Source organism: Nycticebus coucang, chromosome 24, assembly GCF_027406575.1.
Source record: "Nycticebus coucang isolate mNycCou1 chromosome 24, mNycCou1.pri, whole genome shotgun sequence".
NCBI classification, from domain to species: Eukaryota; Metazoa; Chordata; class Mammalia; order Primates; family Lorisidae; genus Nycticebus; species Nycticebus coucang.
Window position 1 is genome coordinate 720,568 of NC_069803.1, and position 12,945 is coordinate 733,512.

Here is a 12,945-nt window from a genome sequence, read left to right on the forward strand (position 1 = left end):
ATTTCAATAATTAACATTTATGCACCTTACTGGAATGCTCTTCAATTTATAAAGCCGATCCTAATGAATATGAACAACTTGATATCTTCTAGCACTGTAACAGTCGGAGATATTAACACCTCTTTGACAGTCTTGGATAGATCCTCCAAGAAGAAACTAAACAAAGAAATATTAGACTTAAACTTGACTCTAGAACAAATGGACTTAAGAGACCTCTGCAGAACATTTCATCCTAATAAAACTGGATATATATTCTTCTCGTCAGTCCATGGATTATCCTGCAAAATTGATCATATCTTAGGGCACAAGTCTAACCTCAGCAAATTTAAAAGAATAGAAATTATTAATTGTATCTTCTCAGACCACAGTGGAATAAAAGTTGAACTCAACAGTAACAGGAATCTTCCTACTCAAACAAAGTCATGGAAACTAAATAATCATAGGCTGAATGATAGCTGGGTCAAAGATATTAAGAAGAAAATCACTAAATTTTGGAAAAAAGTGATAATGAAGACACAAATTATCAAAACCTGTGGGATCCTGCAAAGGCAGTCCTAAGAGGGAAGTTTCTAGAATTGGACACCATCATCAAGAAAACCAAAATAAAGGAAGGAAGCCAACAACATTTTTTGTTGTTGTTGTTGCTGTTGTTTAAAGCGCCTTTATTCATAATTGCCAAAACTTGGAAGCAACCAAGATGTGCTTCAGTAAGTGAATGGATAAAAGATTTGTGAGCATGTGAACACAGGACATATAAAGGAACTTTGTAATATCTGTTTAGTTGTGCTGTGAACCAAACACTGCTCTAAAAAACAGGATTTTTTTAAATTATTGTTGGGGATTCATTGAGGGTAAAAGAAACTAGTTTACACTGATTGCATTTGTTAGGTGAAGTCCATCTTACAATTGTGTCTTGCCCCCAAGAAGTGTGTCACACACCAAGACCTGCCACCCTCCCTCCTTCCCTCTCTCTGCTCTTCCTTTCCCCCAGCCACTCCCTCCTCTCTCTCTTTATGCTCTCCCCTTCCACTACCCCTCACCATGTACTAGGTCATTGTCGTAGTACAATTGTCCTCATATCAAATTGAATACATAGGATTCATGCTTCTCCATTCTTGCAATGCTTTAGTAAAAATAGTGTGTTCCACTTCTGTCCAGGTTAATACAAATGATGTAAAGTCTCCATCTTTTTAAATGGATAAATTGTATCCCATGTTGTACGTGAACCAAGCTTGTTAAACCATTCCTGGGTTGGTGGGCATTCAGGCTTTTCCACATTTTGGCAATTGTAAATTGAATTGTGATGAACAGTCTAGAGAAAATGTCCTTATGATAAAAAGATTTGCTTTTTGGTTTTTTTTTTTCCTTCTGGGTAGATGACCAGTAGGATTGCAAAATCAAATGGGAGGTCTAGCTTGAGTTCTTTGAGGGTTCTCCATACTTTCCTCCAAAAAAGGTTTTTTAGTTTGCAGTTCCACCAGCAGTGTAAAAGTGTTCCTTTCTCTTCACACCCATGTCAGCATCTGAATTTTTGAGATTTTGTGATGTGGGCCATTCTCGCTGGGGTAGATATTATCTAAGGGTGGTTTTGATTTGCATTTCTCTAATTAGGGATGATGAGCATTTTTTCATATGTTTTCTAGCCATTTGTCTGTCTTCTTTAGAGAAGGTTCTATTTATGTCTCTTGCCCATTGATATATGGGATTGTTGGCTTTTTTCAAGTGGATTAATTTGAGTTCTCTATAGATGCTAGTTATCGAGCTTTTGACTGATTCAAAATACACAAATATCCTTTCCCATTGTGTAGATTGTCTATGTGCTCTGGTTGTTGTCTCCTTAGCTATACAGAAGCTTTTCAATTTAATTAAGTCTCATTTATTTATTTTTGTTGTTGTTGGAATAATAGCCACAGAAGTCTTCTTCATAAAGAAAGGCCAATATCTTCTATTATTTTTCCTATGCTTTCTTTGAGGATTTTTATCATTTCATGCCTTAAATTTAAGTCCTTTATCCATCTTGAATCAATTATTGTGAGTGGAGAAAGGTGCAGGTCTACTTTCAGTCTTTTACATGTGGATACCCAGTTCTCCCAGCACTGTTTATTGAATAGGGAGTCTTTTCCCCATTGTAGGTTCTTGTTTGGTTAATTGAAGATTAGGTGGTTGTATGTTGTTGGTTTCATTCCTGGTTTTCTATTAGATTCAAAATGTCTATGTCTCTTATTTTTGTGCCAGTACCATGCTGTCTTGACCATTATGGCCTTGTAGTACAGCCTAAAGTCTTGTATGCTGATGCCACAGCTTTGTTTTTATTACTAAGAACTTCCTTAGCTATAAGGTTTTTTTTTTTTTTATGGTTCCATACATAATGCAGAACCATTTTTTACAAGTTTCGAAAATATGATGTTGGTATTTTAATAGGGATGGCATTGAATTGGTAGATCACTTTGGGAATTACAGAAATTTTAACAATGTTGATTCTTCCCAGCCATGAGCATGGTATGTTCTTCCATTTGTTAATATCTTAATATACATCCTTTCTTAGGGTTTCATAATTTTCATTATAGAGGTTCTTCACCTCTTTTGTTAGGTATATTCCTAGGTATTTCATTTTCTTTGAAGCTATGGTGAAGGGAGTTGTTAGCCTCTCATCTTGGCTGTTGTTGGCATATACAAAGGCTACTGACTTGTGGACATTGTGACTCCTGAGACATTACTGTATTTTTTGATATCTTCCAGGAGTTTTTTGGTTGAGTCTTTGGGGTTCTCTAGGTGTAAAATCATATCATCATCAAAGAGGGAGAGTTTCACCTCTTCTGTTCCTATTTGGATGCCCTTTATTTCATTCTCTTGTCTGATTGTATTGTTTGGAACTTCCAGCACTATGTTGAATAGTAATGGCAACAGAGGAAAACCTTGTCTGATTCCAGTTTTAAGTAGGAAAGCTTTCAGTTTTACTTCATTCAGTAAAATATTAGCTGTGGGTTTGTCATATATAGCTTTGATCAGTTTAAGAAATGTGTCACCTATGACTATACTCTTCATTGTTCTAATTAGAAAAAAAATGCTGGATTTTATTGAATGCTTTTTCTGCATCTATTGAGAGGATTATATATATATATATATTTTTTTTTTTTTTTTGCTTCTGTTGATAGGGTGAATAACATTTATGGACTTGCAGGGTGAGCAGCATTGGGTTTATGTTTTTATTTGATGAAAATGAGCTGTTGTACAGCCATTGGTACCTGTACTGGGGAAACATAGCATACAAGCAAGAAGCTTACAGCCTCAGTGGCAAAATCGAGAACTCTTGCAGTTGTTTATGTCATCCCTTCTTCTCCAGACATAAGATACCAAAAAGTTGAAATCAAACCCCTCTTCATCTTATTGATAAAACCAGTAATAAGCCAAAATGTCTGTCAATGTCAACCGCAGCATGTCAGACCAGTTCTATTGCTACAAGATGCCCCATCTGATTGCCAAGATTGAGGGCAAAGAAAATGGAATCAAGACAGTTATAGTCAACACGGTTGACACTGCAAAGGCACTTAATTGGCCTCCAATGTATCCCACCAAATATTTTGGTTGTGAGCTGGAAGCCTAGACCCAGTTTGATGTAAAGAATGACCATTACATTGTCAATGGATCTCATGAGGTGAATAAGCTGCAAGACACGTTGGATGGATTCATTAAAAAATTTGTTCTCTGTCCTAAGTGTGAGAATCCTGAGACAGATCTGCATGGCAATCCAAAGAAGGAAACAATAGGTAATTCTTGTAAAGCCTGTGGCTATTAAGGCATGCTTGGCACACATCATAAACTCAGCACATTCATTCTCAAAAACTCACCTGAGAATAGTGGCAGTAGTACAGGAAATAAAGAAAAGGAAAAGAAAAATATGAAGGGTAAAGACAAGGAAAATGGCTCTGTATCCAGCAGTGAGACACCACCACCACCAATAACAAATGAAATTAGTCTGCCTCCACATGCTGTGAAAGAAGAGGATGATGATGACTGGGGGTAGGATACAACTGAGGAAGCCCAAAGGTGCAGAATGGATGAAATCAGTGACCATGCAAAAGTTCTGACACCCAGTGATGATTCAGAAAGAACCCTTGAAGAGTGTGTTAATATCCTGTTTGGTTTGTCAAGAAAAGAAGAGGGTATTATTGACTCATCTGACAAATAAATTGTTGCCAAAGCAGAAAGACTAGATGTAAAAGCCATGGGCCTTCTTGTTCTGACTGAAGTTCTTTTTAATGAGATGATAATAGAACAAATAAAGAAATATAGGTGCCATCTCCTATGATTTTGTCACAACAACAAAAAAGCTCAACAGTATCTTCTTCATGGTTTGGAGTGTGTGGTAGCAATGCATCAAACTCAGCTTATCTCCAAGATTCCTCATATCTTGAAAGCAATGTATGACGCAGACCTTTTGGAAGAGGAGGTCATCATCAGCTGGTCAGAAAAGGCCTCTAGATGTATGTCTCAAAAGAACTTTCCAAAGAGATTTGTGTCAAAGCGGAACCATTTATAAAATGGGTGAAGGAGGCAGAAGAAGAATCTTCTGGTGTTGAAGAAGATGAAGATGAGAACATTGAGGTGGTGTATTCAAAGTATGCCAGTGTACCAAAAGTTGAAACTGGGAAGTCTGATAACGATGATGACATTGATATTGATGCCATTTAAAGGGAAGGATGCGTCCTAGCTTAACAGTGTAATGCTGAAAATTTTTCTCATTTATTAGCCAGAAGTGCAACATGCATGTGCAAAAAGCTAAAATGGCTTAACATCATGCTACACTTTGTACTAAAAATCTGTTACTGTGAGTAGTCTGTAATTAAGCCCAATGAGACATCTAGGGCTTAATTACACACATCAGTGTGCAGATGTAGTTTGCTTATTTATAGCAGGTTTCTTTTTGAAAAACTAGTGGTGGACACATTTTCATCACATTTATACAGTTATAAAAATTTTTGAGTTTCGTCATTTCTCGGAATTTGGCTCTGAATGACTTAAGCTGAAGCAGTAGGCTTCTTTTTGAAAGGTTGCACCATCATTTAACTGATAGCATTCTTGGAGCGTGTTAGATACTGTTAGGTGCTGAGACTGTAAGGAGGTCTTCAGCAGAATGTAAAACATAAACTTATTTGTAATTGTCTTATTCAGCCACTAAGAAATATAATACTTAAGTTTCCTCTAGTCTGTTAAATTGACATCTGGTAATGTACATTCTAAGGTAGTCTGATGATCAAATGACAGTGCAACATCTTACTGAGAAGTAAAAATGTCCTATAAATAATTCTAAGAGTAGGACTTGAAACTTGGAATTGTGTTTTTTCAATTTGTGTACACTTTTCCCAAATTGTTGTCTTTGAAGTCATTGTGAATTGCACGTTGGATGAGCCAGGGAAATTATTACATTAATAAATAAACAGTTTATGTGTGTATAGTGGTTGCTTTGTACTAAGATAAAAACTCATTTTGGGGTGTGATTAAGTATTAAACTATGATTTTACTTGGTGGAAATAGGAAAAGGTGCACTTAATCTCTAGTAAAAACTAAGCATAATTTTTCAGCTTTTGCCCTTATGGTTTAAATTATAATTCAAAATGTTTAGACTTTATCTTTTGTTCAGTGTGGATTTCTTTTCCCCTTCTGGTTTATTCTTTAATGCCTTTTATACTTGGACATGTATCTTATGCTTTTTAGAGTTTGGTTGCTATCTTGCCAAAATAACTGTTAACTGTTTTAAATTTGCTTCTTTCTTTCTTTTCTTTTTTTTTTTTTTTTGGCCCCCAAATGTCATATTTAAAAATAAAGCTAAAAGCATACTTCTAAGTCAGAGACCAGAGCCTCTGTTTTGTTTTAAGACTTAGGATAATTTTTACTACACATTGAATTCAGCCAGGCTTTCAAGAAGTCTGAAGATGGCCACTGAGTGCAGGTGACGGGCCTAACCCAGCCCATCTAGGGCTTTAGATTTGTACTTGAAAGAGTTGATGATAACTTGTGAAATCAGCTAGTTTAAACTCAGTTGTTCTTCTGATTATGTTTCAATAAACATCTTCACAGTAAAAACTTCATTTTAATTCCTTTCCACAATAAGTACACAGTGGAAATTGAGAGTACATATGGTTTTGTTGGGAGCACTGGCTTATTCACACATTGTTTCTTTGTAACCCCATCTCACAGACTGACACTTTAATATTAAACAAATATATGTGACATTTATGGACTTGTGTATGTTAAACCAGTCTTGCATCCCTGGGATGAAACCTACTTGATCGTGATGTATGACTTTTTTGATGATAAGCTGTAATCTATTGGCTATTATTTTGTTGAGAATTTTTGCATCTATATTCATTAGTAAAATTGGTCTGGAGTTCTCCTTTTTAGTTGGATCTTTTCCTGGTTTTGGTATCAAGGTGATGTTTGCTTCATAGAATGTGTTGGGGAAGATCCCTTCCTCCTCAATTTTTTAGAATAATTTCTGTAGTACAGGAATAAGCTCTTCTTTGAAGGTTTGAAAGAACTCTGGTGTGAAGCCATCTGGAACAGGCCATTTGTTTGTTGGGAGATTTTTTTTTATTGTTTCTTTGATCTCAAGTGCTTGAAATTGGTCTGAAATATATCAGGAGATATATTTCTTCCCAGCCAAATCTAGGGAGAGGGTATGATTCCAAATATTGATCCATTTCCTTCACAAAAGGGTTTTCTAGGGTCTTATTTAAGTCTCTTATATCTTTGTTTGATATCTGTTTAGAGAATATGTCCAGCTGTGGAAGAGGAGTGTTAGAGTCCCCGGTTATTTTGGTGTTATAGGGTATCATATTTTTTTCACACTAAGTAAGGTCTGTTTCAAGAATCTGGGAGCCTTTAAATTGGGTACATAAATATTCCAAATTGCAATGTCTTTTTGTATTTTTCCCTTGACCAATATGAAGTGACCATCTTTGTCTTTTTGACTTTAGTTACTTTAAATCTACATGTATCTACAAATAAGATTTCAACTCCTCTTTTTCTGAATTCTGTTTGCCAAAATTGTCTTCCAACCCTTAACTCTGTTTTAATTTGTCTTTTGATGTGAGGTGTGTTTCCTGCAGACAGTAAATGGGTGGCTGGTGTTTTTTAATCCAATCAGCCAACCTATGCCTCTTCAATGGGGAATTCAAGCAATTAACATTTATTGAGATAATTGATAGATGTGGTAGCATTCTATTCAACTTGTTGTTTGACAGTCCATTGCTTAGCTTTCTCTTTTGCATCATAGTGTAAGCTAGGTTCTGTCCTTTAATTCCTGTGTGCTTACTTTGCTGGTGGTCCATTGTGATGGTCAGTGTGTAGAACAGGTTGAAGTATTTCCTATGGAGCTGGTCTGTTGTGTCAAGTTTCCTCAATGTCTGCCTATGAGTAAAAGATTTGATTTCTCCATCAATTTTAAAGATTAGATTATCAGGATGTAGAATTCTGGGATCGAAATTGTTCTATTTAAGTAGATTAAAGGTGGATGACCATTGTCTCTGGCTTGAAAAGTTTCCTGAGAGAAGGCTGTAGTCACCCCAATGGATTTGCCCCTGTAGTTCAATTGGTGCTTACTCCTGGCAGCTTGCAAAATCTTTACTTTTGTCTTGACTTTGACAGGTTCATCACAATGTGTCTTGGGGAAGCTTTATTTGAATTGAGTCAACCTACGAAAGGAGTGTGTCAGAATCTTTGGTGATATTTGGGAAATTTTCATTTATAATACTCTCTAGAATGGCTTCCATTCCTCTGGGGCATTCTTCTTCCCCTTTTGGGAAACCTATAACTCATATGTTTGGATGCTTCATAAACTCCCATAATTCTGTCAGTGAGTGTTCTGCTTTCTCTCTCTTCTTTTCTACCTCTTTAATTATCTGAGTTATCTCAAGAGCTTCGTCCTCTAACTCTGGGATTCTTTATTCTGCATGGTCTAATCTGTTGCTGATACTTTCTATTGCATCTTTAAGTTCCCTAATTGACTGCTTCAATTCCTTCAGCTCTGCTATGGCTTTTCTATATTCTTCATATTGTTCATCTCTAATTTGATTCCGTTTTTGGATTTCCTTTTATTATTTTCCACTTTCTCAGAAATTTACTTCACTGTTTTCATCATATGTATTTTAAATTCCCTTTCTATAATTTTTAACATTTCATTATAGGTGAAATCTTCGTCAGTAGGTACCTCATGGTCTCTTGGGGTGGGGGCAATGCTCTGGAGTGGTCTTTCATGTTGCCAGGATTTTTCTGCTGTTTCTTTCTAATGAGTGTTTTCTTGTATCTGTTTCCTTGTGCTAATTTTCCTTTCATTTCCTCAAGCTCTTTAAGTTACTGTGCCTCAGGCCTAAGGTTTTGAAGGATCCTTTTGGTACAGGACCATAAGGAGGAGAAGATTTAACAGCAGGAAGGGGAACATATTTTTAAAAAAGAGAGAAAAAAGAGAATGGAGAAGGGGTGATTAAAAGGGAATGTTGATAAAAAGAAGAGAGTCAAAGAAAGAGGGAGACAGGAGTAATAAAGATGTACAGTAGGGTAATTTGACCCAACCTTAGAAATCCCCAACCTCTGGGGGTGCTGAGTTTGGTGGTTCCCTTGAGGTCAGCAGCTCTTTGCTAGCCTTTTCAGACACAGTACCCCATCTCCACCAGGTAGAGAGGAAAGACAAAAATACTATAAATCAAATAAAAAAAAAAAACCTTATGGGATAAAACTGGGGGGAACTTCAAATAATAGTGGAGGAAACACTAGCAAAAATGAAGTTCTAATTGTTAAAGAAGGCAACAGGAACACACAGGGAGGGGCAAGATGGCCAACTGGAGCCAGACTCCAACAGAATCTCCTGTCCAGAGGGAAGGATAATGTACAGAAAGTACCCAATTAAGCTGAAGACTGGGAGCCAAGCTGAGAGAGAAGAGTGATAACTGCAGGTTATCTCTGCTGAGGCAAGCTGCAACTCCAAGAAAGCAAACTTCAGGTACAAAATTTATCCCAAAGGAAAAGTGTCCATCCACTCTCCTAAGAAAGCTGTTTTTTTTTTTTTTTTTCGTTTTTCTCCTCATTTGCTCCTGTAGATTTTCTACAGGCAAGCAATGAACTGAGGACCTCCTGTCTCAACCCATGGGTGAGAGCTGTAGGAAGTGGGGTCTACTTCCCCAGAAGGAACCTGCTGTGACTCTGAACACTCACTTGCCAGGCGGAAAAATTGAACTAACATTGACTGCCATTCTGAACGTCTAGCCCACCTTTTCCCCCCTTGCCTGATGAACCAGAAGCCTAACCCCTGCAGATACCGGGAGGAGGGTCATGAGCAGCGCCCCCCCCACCCATCAGACCATGCACGCTGCTCCCCCACGCAACCAGAGACTGCTAGAGCTCGCTTCCTGAACCATGCCACTCATGCCTGCCATGCCTCCATGCCAGGCCCCTGCCTGGCCAGAGTTGTGAGCCGAGCACTCTCCTTGCTGCAGTCACTAGGCGCCAGGCCCTGTCAGAACTGTGTACAGAATCCCCTGCCCTGCTGCTAGATCCATGTGCCTCATGCTCCTGGAGCTGCTCCTACAGCCAGAACTCCCTGGCTGTGGCAGTTGCTGGGGTGATGCGCATGGTCACTTCCCACAAAGATCCAGCAACAATAGAGTGACCTAATCCCACCACACCAAGCAGGTTTCCTCAGCCTCAGACTGCAATACTATAATACTTTCCCCTTTGCAAAGCTATAGGGGAAAAAGCTGCAGTCATCAGTCCCAGATCCTTGACAAAGTGCTGATATAACCACAACTCCAGGAACTCCCAATTCAATTTCACCTTACCTGTCCATCTAGCCAACAGTGAAAAACAATCATGAGTTGGAATCAGCCAAAAAAGTCTGGCAAAATGAATAATCACAGTTGATCAACTCCCCCAAGGAATAATAAAGCAGACACAGCACAAGTTCCCATTCATAAATAAATGGCTGAGATGTCAGAAACCGAGTTCAGAATCTGGATAGCAAACAATATCAACAGAATAGAGGAAAAGATGGAATTGGAATTTTAAGCAGTAATTCAAAAGATGTCTCAAGAGTTCAATGAATTCAAAGACAAAATCACCAAATATTTTGACAAATAGAGGCAAGAATTTGCAGCTCTCAAATATCTGAGAAATACTGTAGAATCCCTCAGTAACAGAATGGAGCAGGCACAAGAAGGATCTCTGACATTGAAGACAAAGATTTTGAATGCTCAAAGAGGAAAAATAGTGGAGAACAAAAATGGATCATTCTCTCAGAGAGCTCTTGGATAATTCGAAGAGATCTAATATTCGCTTTATAGTAATACCTGAAGGTGATGAGTTTCTGCAAAGGATACAGATGCTTTACTTCGTGAAATAATCAAAGAGAATTTTCCAGATATGCCAAGAGATTCTGAAAGTCAAATAGAAGACAGTTTCAGAACGCCAGCACAATTCAACCCAACTAAAAATTCTCATAGACACATTATAATTAACTTTACCACAGTTAATATGAAGGAGAAAATTTTGCAAGCTGTAAGACATAAGAAAACATAACCTACAAGGGAAATAACATTAGAATTATTGCAGATCTCTCTGCGGAAATCTTTCAAGCTAGAAGGGGGTGGTCATTGATATTTAATCTCCTTAAACAAAATAACATTCAACCCAGGATCCTGTATCCAGCTAAACTGAGTTTCATCTATGATAGGGAATTTAAATACTTTAATGACATTCACAAGTTGAAGAAATTTTCCATAACTAAACAGCTCTCCAAGTTGTTCTAATACCTATCCTCCAGAATGAACAGCACAATCCTCCACCACCAACTGCATTTAAGAATCTCATCTAACCTTAAAATATGAACACAGACTTGGGGTGAAGGGATGGTCAGCTATAATTCAGGAAAATGGAAATCAGAAATAAGCAGGTGTTGGAATTTTATTTGCAGATGCAATAGGCTTTAAACTAACAAAAGTAAGGAAAGATAATGATGGTCACTTTATATTTGTTAAGGGCGACACTCAACATAATGAGTTTTTAATTATCAACATTTATGCACCCAACCAGAATGCACCTCAATTTATAAGATAGACTCTAACATACATGAACAACTTGGTTTCCTCCAGCTTCATAATTGTCAGATACTTTAATACCCCTTTGTCAGTGTTAGATAGATCCTTCTATAAGAAACCAAGCAAAGAAATTTTAGACTTAAACTTAACCATTCGATATTTACATCTAACAGACATCTACAGAACATTCATCCTAACAAAACTGAATACACATTCTTCGCATCAGGCAATGGATCATGCTCCAAAATTGATTACATCTTAAGTCACAAGTCTAACCTCAGCAAATTTAAAAGAATAGAAATCATTCCTTGTGTTTTATCAGATCATGATGGAATAAAAGTTGAACTCAGTAAAAACAGGAATGTCCATATACATACAAAAACATGGAAACTAAATAATCTCATGCTATATGATAGCTGGGTCATAGATGAGATTAAGAAGGAAATTAACAAATTTTTGTAAAAAAATGATAATGAAGACACGAACTATCAGAACCTCTGGGATACCACAAAGGCAGTCCTAAGAGGGAGATTCATAGTGTTGCAAGCCTTCCTCAAGAAAACAGAAAGAGAGGAAGTCAACAACTTACTGGGACATCTGAAGCACCTGGAAAAGGTAGAACAGTCCAATCCTAAACCCAGCAGAAGAAAATAAATAACTAAAATTAGAGAAGAACTAAATGAAATTGAAAACAAAAGAATCATACAACAGATCATCCAATCAAAGAGTTGATTTTTTGAAAAGGTCAATAAAATAGATAAAACTTTGGCTAACCTAACCAGAAGTAGAAGAGTAAAATTCCTAATTTCATCAATCAGAAATGATAAAGGACAAATAACAACAGAAATTCAGAAATTCAACAAATACTTAATGAATACTACATAAAATTCTATAATCAGAAGTATGAAAACCTGAAGAACATATATCAATATTTGGAAACATCCCATGCTCCTAGACTTACCCAGAAAGAAGTGGAAATGCTGAACAAGCCTATAACAAGATTTGAAATAGCATCAACTGTAGGAAATCTCCCTCCAACAAAAAAGCCCAGGACAGGATGGCTTCACAACGGAATTCTATCAAACCTTTAAAGAGAAACTAGTACCTATATTGCTTAACCTTTTCCGAAACATACAATAAGAAGGAATACTTCCAAACACATTCTATGAAGCAAATATCACCCTGATACCCAAACAAGAAAAAGACCCAACTAGAAAAGAAAATTACAGACCAATAGCTCTAATTAATATTGACGCAAAAATATTCAAAAAGATCCTAGCAAATAGAATCTAACAACAAATCAAACAAATTATACATCACGAGCAGGTGGGTTTCATCCCAGGGTCCTAAGGATGGTTCAGTATACATAAATTCATAAATTTAATACATCACATAAACAAATTAAAAACAAAGACCATATGATTCTTTCAATTGATGCATAAAAAGCTTTTGACAATATCCAGCACCCTTTCTTCAGCAGAAAGCTTAAGAAAATAGGTATAGAAGGAACATTTCTTAAACTGATAGAGCTATCTACAGCAAACCCACAGCCAATATCATATTGAATGGAGTAAAATTGAAATCATTTCCACTCAGATCAGGAACCAGGCAAGGATTCCCATTGTCTCCACTGCTTTTTAACATTGTAATGGAAGTCTTAGCCACCACAATCAGGCAAGAGAACGCAATCAAGGGGATCTAAATAAGACCAGAGGAGATCAACCTGTCACTCTTCACAGACGATATGATTATATATCTGGAAAACGCTAGGGAATCAACTGAAAAACTTCTAGAAATGGTCAAGGAATAAAGCAATGTCTCAGGATACAAAATTAACACTAAAAAATCTGTCGCCTTT

General features: G+C 36.9%; 1 pseudogene; it reads left to right on the forward strand.

Moving 5' to 3' along the window:
• The first annotated feature begins 3,402 nt into the window (after positions 1-3,402).
• On the forward strand, positions 3,403-4,748 carry LOC128576412 (eukaryotic translation initiation factor 5-like; annotated as a pseudogene).
• Positions 4,749-12,945: the final 8,197 nt, after the last annotated feature.